We start from the raw sequence: 10704 nt of genomic DNA, 5'->3' as shown, positions 1-10704 counted from the left end.
GTTGTGCCAGGTGAGGGCAAGTACATTGGTGCAGGAGCAGTGATGGGCCTGTGCTGGTGAATGTCCATGGAACCCATGGGTCAGGCAATCACACAAATGGAGCAGGTGTTGCACATGGTAAGAAATGTGCATCCTCTCAGGACACTTCTCCATGGCTAATTTTTGTCATCGATATGATCAGCACATTGTCCTTGGTCACTGTTCACTGAAACACTCCAACAGGTTAATGAGTACCTGGACTCTGAAACTACAGGACTGGGGACAGGCACAGCCACAGCCAGTGTGTGTTTCTTAAGCAGCTTGCACAACGGCATGTTTTAATGTATTAACTGGGCTCTTCCGAGTGTCACCAAAGTAATCCAAAGTAAACCTTCGTGTTCTCACTGCATCCCTGCTGCTATGAATTCAAGAGCCACTCTTCCCTTTTCTCTTTGGAGCTGCAGTATCCGTGGGAGCAGCGGGTTTGGAGGGCAGCTTCCCAGAGAGGTGGAAAGAGGGAACACCTTCCAGCCAAGGCTTTTGCCTTCTTCCCGTGATGTTGAGGACAACCCTAGGGAGGGTATGAAACGGGTGGAGAAGAGTGTGACAAAGGAGTAAGGGAGACAAAAGCACTATGAAGAGTGAGGTTTCAGCAGGTGGCTGGTTTATTTTCATTCTGGCACTTTGACTGACTAAGGGGTGGGACTCTGAGCTGGGAGGCTTGGCTAAAAGGTCAGGGCAGCGCACTTGCAGGAGCACTTCACAAGACCAGCTTCCAGTGCATGGACAGGATTTGGGGTATCAGCAAGCTGACTGCTTAGCAGCTGACTGAATTCTCGGCTCAAGGATTCGGTGGTGGCAGGGTTTGAGACAGACACACTGGTCAACATGAGCACGGCAGGCAAAGTAAGGACAAGTTTCTATTAGAAGTTTCTTTCCTGCAGCTGAGTAGTGCATGTGTAAATGCAGTTTCTTTGCTGGGACACCCTTAGTTCTGGTGCTATAGCACAGATGAGAGTTTAGGAGGAAGCTGGTGCAGGAGAGCAGCCCTTACTTGCAGGCCACTGTACTCTCCTCTGAAATGGTTTTACATAAGAAAGAAGATAAAATATAAAATGAAGAACATTACTTGTTTACTTATTTATTTATTTATTTAAGAACTTGAGGTAAGAGCACCAGGATAAGAATAACCTTCCCCAGCATTAGTAAACTATTTTTAACCCCTGATTGGACAGTTTGAAACGTGATGCAATGTAGTAAGTGTTCAGATCAATGTATTTATCAGCTCCAGCAGTTTCTATTCTGAGATCCCGCGGTGGTTTAAGCTATTTTTAGCTTCTTTATTATTCATATCAGCTTGTTTTCAAAAAAACCCCATGGTTAATATTGTGTTACATTTTGGGGTGTAATTGTGATGATGTTAGAACAGTCATTAAATTTCAATATGTGCATAACAACTCTGGAGCTTAAGGTAATGATGATCCAAAGTAAGTATTATATGCATCAGTATGAGCGTATGTATCAGTACTGAGCTGGGACTGAAATGAGTATTTGCATCTTTGCTAGAAAGTGAGAAGAGAGATGTAGGTGAATTCCACTGCTGAAGACAGTATATGTTGCTTCTTGCGCTACCTGAGAGATCCTAACTTGGAGACATGCAGGCAAGGTCGATGGACAGGAACCCAGAACCTAGGAAACGACTGAAGGCCTGTGCCTTGCTGTAATGTGCCTTAAGAAAGTATGGGGATCGGTACTGCTGTTACTGCCAGCTGTCTTCACTATTTTAAAGCCACACAAAACAAGAGGGGACAAAAAATAAATGCTCTCTTTAAGATACCACAAACGCAAAATAACCTGTAGTTCACTTGTAGGTAAATTCACCAAGTTTGGGGTTTTTCCCTGTAGTTTTCTTGCTCCTCCCCTGAAATATGAGCTGGCGTTTCACATGCAGAAATATACGATTCTGTCTGTGTGGTGACTTGCAAGTGCCATTCCCTTTTTCTTTGCTCTGTTTGCAGATTATTAAATGCAAAGCAGCAGTAATGTGGGAAGCCAATAAACCATTTTCTATTGAGGAAGTGGAAGTTGCCCCACCAAAAGCGCACGAAGTTCGCGTAAAGGTACTAAAAAATAAAAATCAAAACACCTATTATTCTGTCTTGCTGTTTATCAGGATCAGTTCTATAGATTTTTAGGATCCAGTCAGAAGACATTCAATAGCTGAGTAGTTAGTATTCAGTAGTTACTATTCAGTAGTTACTATTCAGTAGTTACTATTCAGTATTCAGTAGTTACTATTCCTGTGGAATATGCTTCAAATCCTGAATTTGATCATGAGGGTCTTTTTAAAAAGAAGAAAAGACTTGTTAGGATTAGGTTTTCAGTTTTCTAAGACATTTGTGCTTCTGATGGGCTGAAGAAATCACAGCACAAGGCAAAGATCTGATTCTTCTGTAGTATGGAGCAAGAATTTCTCTTTTACTTTGAGTCTGTGCTAGGAAATAGCTCAGTAGGGTGGGAGCTTCATTTTTCAACTGGGTGCTGAGCATCTCTCACATTTCAGGACCTTTCTCAGTGGGATTCAGCAGCTGTTTTTATTTTAGAGCAGTTTCAAGTGTTAGACCAGTGAGAAGAACCCTCTCGTGGGGTTGACAACTCCATTTGTCAGAACAAAAGCTCTACAGACATACCTGAATGTTTCAAAAGAAATACTGCTACTGTGCTACCTGCAAGAAAAGGCAAATGTGATATAAAATACTATGTATAGCCTCAATTTTTGTATGTATGACATATACGTATATTTAAAATACATAAATAACATATAATAATTAAAATGTAATTATATATGATGCTATGCCATTGTATAACATGTATTTTATGTAACATATCTCTTATATATTGTAATATCATCTGAAATAAGGAATAGAAAATATATATAATATTTCTAGGTTTATAAATACTATTTGGTGGTTAATTTATATTTACTTGATATGATAATCTTTCTACAATATTGCAACCTTTTTCTATTTATGTATTTATCTATAAATATTGAAATATTTTATTGCATTCTGTTCTTCATATATGATTACATTGCTAGAACTTGGGTCCTGCCAGATAATCAATGAGACTTCCTACGGAGCTCAGTAGTGCAGAGCAAACATTCCCAAAGGAGCCTTGCTTTGTAGATTAAAGGCTAACGCAACCTATGAAAATCATGAATCATGCAAACTAAAGTGTTTTCCCTGTAGTTATTATGTGTATATGTGATTTTGGAAGGAAGCAAATCACTTCTCCAAAGGTATGATACCATTTCACTTCCACACATGCCATGATGTAGTTAAATGCTGACATATTCTTGTCTTTCTTCTAAATCAGATGGTGGCCACAGGGATCTGTCGCTCTGATGACCATGTGATAACTGGTGCACTGGTTATGCCTTTTCCAATAATTCTTGGGCATGAAGCTGCTGGTATTGTGGAGAGTGTTGGGCAGGGAGTAACCTCAATCAAACCAGGTGTGAAACAGCACTGAACACAAACTCTCTGCTGATTCTCCTATTTCCTGACACTCCTGTCTAAGTCAAATATGATAACATGCATAAGTGCTTATATTGCAGAGGAGAAAATGTTCCAACTCTGATTTTTTCAAGGCTATCTTAAACGATGCTACATGGTGTCTACACCTTTTTGTGTTACCATTCTTGATTTATTTTCAGATTTTCTATTCGATTTCTTTGGTTTTGGGAAAAACATCTGCAGCTTGCTTTCTACCTACGTAGCACTTCTCTTGTCATGGGATTAAGAACAGATTCTTTGCTCTTTGACACAGAAAATCAGCTATTACAGGTTCTCTAACCCCAGTTTATACAGTTCATCTCAAGAGTAAGTCAAAGCAAAGCACTAGTCAACATGTCAAAACACTTTCTTTCCATTCTCCTAACAGTCAAATAACCCACTGACTTCAGTAGACCCGAGCTCAGGTCTGTGTGTTCCATTACTTCATTTCAAAGATATCAGGGCATGACTGGGGTGCCCACCCTGCTGCAGGCTTTGCTTTTGCTTTGCACAGTACCAGTGCAGGTGAGACAGCACTGCTCACTGAGAGCTGGGTTGCTTTGAAGAGGACACTTCTCTGGACCAGCTGCTCCTCTCCCTACGCTCCCTTGGAACCACAGTGGGTAGAAAGAGAAGTTAGTGAAAGATGCTGATGTTCCTCCAACTGCTGCAAGATGAGACAGCATTTCTGTACATCTGTGTGGAACCAAACAGACTCTAATAAGGACTAAATTATTAACAGAAATTATGCAGTGAACAAAATCTGCACAGTAGTGCTTGATTTTATCCAGGCAGTTTGTTACAATATCTAAGTAGTTAATTTTTAACACCTCCGTATTCCCAGTGCCTTTGTACTGACAACAGATATGTAGTCTGTCCAAAGCAGGTTGGTAAATGAGATAAGAAAAAATTTTACTTGGCCTTTCTGCTTTAGCTCCAAACAAATATGTATATTGCAAATTTCAGTGACAGCTCTAGCTGCTTTTTCTCTTCCATCTGGCTTCATAAATCACTCTATTGTCTAATTCTAGCTGCCACGTGTTTCCGGGTGAAACAGCAGGCCTGAACACACACAAAATCATGTTTCTTGGCTGTTGCTTAGTTTACACCTTCAAGTTCTAAAAAGGACTCCCAAGATGTGCAAAGTTTCTTTGACAGAATGATTACTAGGCCTGTGTCACAGTTCTAAGTTAGCTGAGGGCCGGGGCAGAGGGGGAGCGTTTCATGTTCTGTGGATATTTTCCATGTTTTAGTGGTAATCAAAGATTTCCCTTGCTTTTCAATGTGTCAAGGATTAGCTACATTTTAGAGCTGCCAAATCACAAATTGATCTCTGTTAGGGGTTACCTGTTTAGAGATTATGAGGGATTTACCACACATCATTGCTGTGGAAAAGGCATAGCAGTAAAAATTGTACTGGGAAGCTGTGTGCTATTTTGTCCATCATGTAAGAGTGCTAGAGAAAGAGAGATGTCTTATCTTGTGTGTGTCACTGCTTCTCTGACAAACATTTTACCTGCTTTACTCCAATGCAAGAGTAAAATAGGAAAGAGACTCAAGAGGGTTGGTAAATTAATGCTCAATTTCCCATTCTCTGTATGCGCAATTTACAGCCGTGTTATCTTGGCCCTCCAATCTCCTGTTGCAGTGGGTGCCAATTTTTATCTCAGTTTCTTTACCTGTGTATTACTATTTTCCTTTCAAGTAGAAGATGCAATAAACTGCTGAATGAGTACTTCGGGAATGTCAGCAGCTAACGGAGTTCTATGACATAGCTCAGATTCAGTTCTGTGAAAGACACCAGGAGGTTTGTGTATTGAAATCAGTTGTCATAACTTTGCCCTGGTTACGTTCTTTCTGACAGAGAGAGATGGTGTATCCTCCACGGGCAGCAGAAGGCAATAAAACCAGCACTGCACTCCTAGCACACATTTGCTTAGGGATTAAATACATTTGCTCCATGTTTTTATGTGCATGCTTCTTGTTTGCCTTTTTAAATCCTGTCATTACTGTATTATTTCTAGGAGATAAGGTTATTCCACTCTGTGTGCCATACTGTGGGGAGTGCAGCTGCTGCTTAAGCACCAAGAGTAATCTGTGCATCAAAAATGAGTGAGTTTTCCTTGGTCACCTACAACCCTTATTTGACTTTCTATTTATACAAAGCTGATAACACTCAATGGATTTCACTTGCCATTATTTCTGTTCATCTTTCAAACAGCCTTTTTTTCGGGTACTGGATTAATGCCTGATGGCACCACTAGATTCACCTGTAAAGGAAAAGCAATTCACCATTTTATTGGTACCAGCACCTTCACTGAATACACAGTACTGCATGAAACTTCTGTAGCCAAAATCGATTCTGCTGCTCCTCTGGAAAAAGTTTTTGTAATTGGCTGTGCATTTTCAACTGGTTATGGGGCTGCTGTGCAGACTGCCAAGGTAAGTATCATGGTGGGTGTTTCTGGTAACTCATGACGGCCTATTCAGGATTGTATGGCCTGCATGTGGGGTATCAGCAGAGCAGCCAGGAGGTGTAGACTCTGTTGCAGAGTTCAGGATGGAAGGAAGATACTTGTGTTTTGCCTACTTCAGTTTCTGTGTCTCTAAGGTACTGAGAAGCCTTCAAATCAAAATCCAGTAAAAATGCATATTACCATCTGTTAATTTTTCTCTCATGGCTTTATTACCCCTAGAAAAAACATTACAAAGGAGATGATTTGTTTTGTTGTAACTGGAATCTAGGAAGCCTATATTTGCAACACTCAGAAATCGTAGCAATACACAAATGTGACTTTTACAGGTGTCATTGTCTCCAGTGGCACTACAGATTTTAACACCACTGGAATATAAAGCGTTGTAGAAAAAAAAACATGTCTCTGAACCTAAAGCTTGAGAAGAGTGATGAAAATCTGGTCTCAGAAATGTATTTTAGGGACAATTTATCTTAGTCACATGTAGGATTATAACAGTATAGCTGGCTGCTGCACTAGTAGGCATGGATGTGCAAATTCCTTCTCAGCAGGTAATCTCTAAATTACAAGAAGTAGCTTAACTGAAAACATGTTGGTAGTAAGAAAAAGCATTGTACTTTATAGACTGTTAGAGTATGGCATGTTTGTCTGGGTATTACAGGTGGAACCAGGCTCCACCTGTGCCATCTTCGGCCTTGGAGGAGTTGGCCTCTCTGTTATCATGGGCTGCAAGGTGGCTGGAGCTTCCCGCATCATTGCTATTGATATCAATAATGACAAGTTTGCCAAGGCCAAAGAACTGGGAGCCACAGACTGCGTCAACCCTAGAGATTTCAAGAAGCCTATTCACGAGGTGTTGATCGAAATGACTGGCCAAGGTGTGGACTACGCCTTTGAGGTTGTCGGCCATATCGAAACCATGGTATGCAACCAAAAGATGTCATCAAATGAGGCATTAGTGTGTTAGGTCTGTCTTTGCTAACCCAGTAAGCACCAAGGTTGAGGAGCTGAGAGCCACTGGCAAAGTGTCAGGCTACCTTCAAACCTCGTATGTCCAGCTGTTTGCCATTGAGATGCAGGGGCATGCTCAAAACCTTAGGGCAGAGAACTTGAGCATAGTCCCGTGGCCTAACCAGGGTGGCTAAATTTCACATAGCCCACTGTCTGCTTTCCAGCAGTGGCTTATCGCTGATGTCTAAGACAAAATGGGGAGGGAGAGCAAAGCTAGGACATAGCTAACCCCTGACAACAAACACAACGGTGTGAGCAGATTCAATGGACACTGTTTGATGTGGTTTCAGTTACAAAAAGTGAATTGCAAGCAGAGCCCTGAGAGGAGGAGGAATGCAAACTTGGGCCTCAGCGGCAAATCTTGTGTGACTGTGGGTGTCCCTCTGTTCCCAATGCAGACCTCAGCCTTGGCCTGTTGCCATTACAACAGTGGAGTCAGTGTGATTGTGGGAGTGCCCCCTGCAGCACAGAAGATCACTTTTGACCCCATGCTCATCTTCACTGGTCGCACCTGGAAAGGCTGTGTCTTTGGAGGTAAGGGCTTGGAAAGAAGTGATTTAACTGGCTTGGGAAACTTGCAAGTTACCTGGAATGAAATAGCGTATGTATAAATCCATTGCTTAGGTTGTCCTACTGGAAGTAATATTGATGGCTGTTTTGCTGACAAAGAAGCACAAAGGGAACTAGTTATGGAAACTGTTAGTTAATGGTGAGAGAAAGAGAGAGAAAACCAGAGATGGAGGTGGGAGAGAAGAGACAGAGGAAGAGTAGAAGACAAAAAGATAGGAAAAAAAATAGTGGGGAAGCGGAGAAGGGAAATAAAGGGGGCAAATGAGAAAAAAAAGAAGTGAGGGAGAAAGAAAGGTAGAAGGAGAGAGGAAAATGAGAGGGAGGGGAGGGAGGAGAAGAGATAAAAATAGAAAAGAAAAAACAGATAAGGAGAAAGAAAAGGGAAAGATAAGAGAAATGGACAAAGGAAGATAAAGCTTGACAAGCCCAAGCTCGCTCAACACAAAGCTGAAGGCCACCGAAAACTTGGCTCCAGCAGCAGGTTTTCTCACTCCCAGCCACTTCCTCTTATGTATTCAATAGACACCTGAATAGAACAGCAGAGACAAATCAGGTTCCTCTGGAAGGACATCTGACTGAGACAGTTTTATCTAGTACTGCTTGAAAGAAAAAAGAGGCATATCTACCCCATGCCCCCTCAGTTTTGATCAGTCAATCCAGTTTCCAGTTCCCAACATAGATGTCCCCACTCTGGCTTTTGTATGATGTGTGGTTTAGTGAGCAGCAGACGTCAACAGACAAGTTGGAACAGTATTTAATGTGGGGAAAAGTTTGGATTCTGTAAAGATTAAAATTTTTAGAGGTCTGCCACCAGTAAAGCACTTATTGGGCTTGTTGTATGTAGAACAGCTGCACTTCAACCCATGTTTTCTGCTGGCCCTCTGTGTTACAGGGGTAAAGACATGCTGCAGCATTTCATCATGCTGTTCTCTTATTGAAAGTTTACCTAAAACTTTAAGCTGCCAATGGGTTTATGTATTTCCCAAGCCTTTAATGTTTCATTTTGCATTATCTGTGGGTTTTTTCAGGCTGGAAGAGTAAAGATTCAGTCCCTAAACTGGTTGCTGACTACATGAAGAAAAAATTTGTTCTGGATCCATTAATAACTCATAGACTTCATTTCACTAAAATCAATGAAGGAATTGATCTGCTAAGGACAGGGAAGAGGTAAACCATGTTTAATTGTAAAAGTTCTGTATAAATAACCTAAAGCAGCCGTATGGTAACGCAGAGCGTGACTTCACGGTGGAGAAGGGGAACGGCAGCACACTACATCCCTTAATCTTGCCCAGTATGGTTCCCTGGGTTGCAGTTGTAGTGATACAGGCAGCAAAGCTTCAGCTTTGGAAATACATTGAGCCCTGTCTTTCCTTGTAGAGGAATTTTCACATTTTGGTTTGAACAAAGACACTGGGTGGCAGAGGAAGAAAAGACCCCAGCAGTGAGGAAGTCTGTGCTCACTATCTGTTGGAAAAGAGCACACAAACAAGGGAGCTTGGGAATGCCAAGCTGTGGAGTGCCAGGGTCAACTACATCACATAGAATCATAGAATCATAGAATAGTTAGGGTTGGAAAGGACCTTAAGATCATCTAGTTCCAACCCCCACTGGAGAAGAGAAGGCTGCATGGAGACCTCATAGCAGCCTTCCAGTATCTGAAGGGGGCCTACAAGGATGCTGGGGATGGACTCTTCATCAGGGACTGTAGTGACAGAACAAGGGGTAACGGGTTCAAACTTAAACAGGGGAAGTTTAGATTGGATATAAGGAAGAAATTCTTTACTGAGAGGGTGGTGAAACCTCTTAGACTGAGGAGCAGGAGCACAGAAATAGACAATATTGACTAGAAGAGCAAGTCACCATTCCTGTGGTGAATTACAGTCCCAGTGCAATTAGTCCTAAAGTCACTGGGTAGTTTACCCTGAATTCTGGGGCTTTTCACTAAAGAAAGTGCTTGATGTATACAAACATTGCAAACTCAGAATTTAGCTCTCATGCCTTCCTCAAATCTTGTGAGAGTTCAGCTCAGGCTCTGTTTTCATGGAGTGTTGAAATTGGAAATATTGTTTGCCAGAGACATTTGACAAGATTTGCATGGGAATAACTGGAAATTCTCCTTGGCGGAAGTGGGAAATACATGTGTGTACCTCAGTGCGTGTGGGGACTACCCTTTTTGTAAGGTCTAGCTGTGTACAACTTACGCAGTCTGGAGAATTACATTCACGTTTTCTTTTCATTGTCATTTGCTGGCAGTTATTTTAGGTGTTGCTTGCTCTAAATGTATAAAGCATGTAAGAAAAGAATTTAGCCGCTGAGGTTTGTTCTAAGGTTCTACCTACACAGCACGCATGTCATTTTTTGGCTGTCCTTATTTTAGATGAGCTGTAAATGCCAGTTTTAGGTCTAGTGTAGCAAACGGGAAAGCCATGAGGACAGAGACGCTATCAGCTTTGCTAAAAGACTGGCAGTCCACCTGAAGACGGAGGCCTGTTGCAGCTGACCATCATCACTAGAAGAAACACTTCAGTGTTTCAACACAGAACGAGCTGTGCCACTCAGAGGTTACCCTTAAGAGCCATTTGTAACTGCAGAGACGTGTGTCAGCCCCACTCTGAGGACTTCCCAGGCTCTGTCTGGTGATGAGTTGCCAGGAGCCCCGAGTTCATGACTGAAGGCTATGCAGTTTTGCATGAATGTTGTTCTCCGCAGCACAGTTTGCACATCTGCTTTGCAGTGGTGCTGCAGTGGGGGCTGGGGTGGGCAAGGAGGGAGTACCCTGGCTGACAGCATTAGCCTGCATTAGCAGAGAAAACAGCAGTGTTTTTCTGATGTTAGCCCAGGGGCTTATCTACTGCCACTAACTTGTCCCTTTATATTGCAGTATTCGCACTGTCCTGGTGTTTCAGGATTCCTAATTGTTAACAGCAGATGGCTTAGCACCAGTACAAACTTCATTATCCTCTAGTACAACTGGTATGAAACACAAGCCAAGATGTTTCTGAAAGGTCCACCACGTCCCCTCGGAATAAAAGGATCAAGCTCAAACGCCAGACTTCAAGCACAGTGTTCATAAATGAAATAATCTTTTCTTCTGCCTCTTTCTACTGATTCTTGCT

At 42.0% G+C, this 10704-nt stretch overlaps 1 pseudogene across 1 annotated transcript; it reads left to right on the top strand.

Moving 5' to 3' along the window:
* The first annotated feature begins 867 nt into the window (after positions 1 to 867).
* On the top strand, positions 868 to 10503 carry LOC308231401 (alcohol dehydrogenase 1-like; annotated as a pseudogene). The gene is made up of 9 exons: positions 868 to 885; positions 1998 to 2099; positions 3355 to 3493; positions 5558 to 5645; positions 5755 to 5975; positions 6669 to 6929; positions 7417 to 7552; positions 8617 to 8755; positions 10470 to 10503. The product of its transcript is annotated as an alcohol dehydrogenase 1-like (transcript).
* Positions 10504 to 10704: the final 201 nt, after the last annotated feature.

The sequence above is a fragment of the Psittacula echo genome (genome assembly GCF_963264785.1).
Source record: "Psittacula echo genome assembly, chromosome: 1".
NCBI classification, from domain to species: Eukaryota; Metazoa; Chordata; class Aves; order Psittaciformes; family Psittacidae; genus Psittacula; species Psittacula echo.
This window is presented reverse-complemented; position numbering and strand designations above follow the sequence as displayed.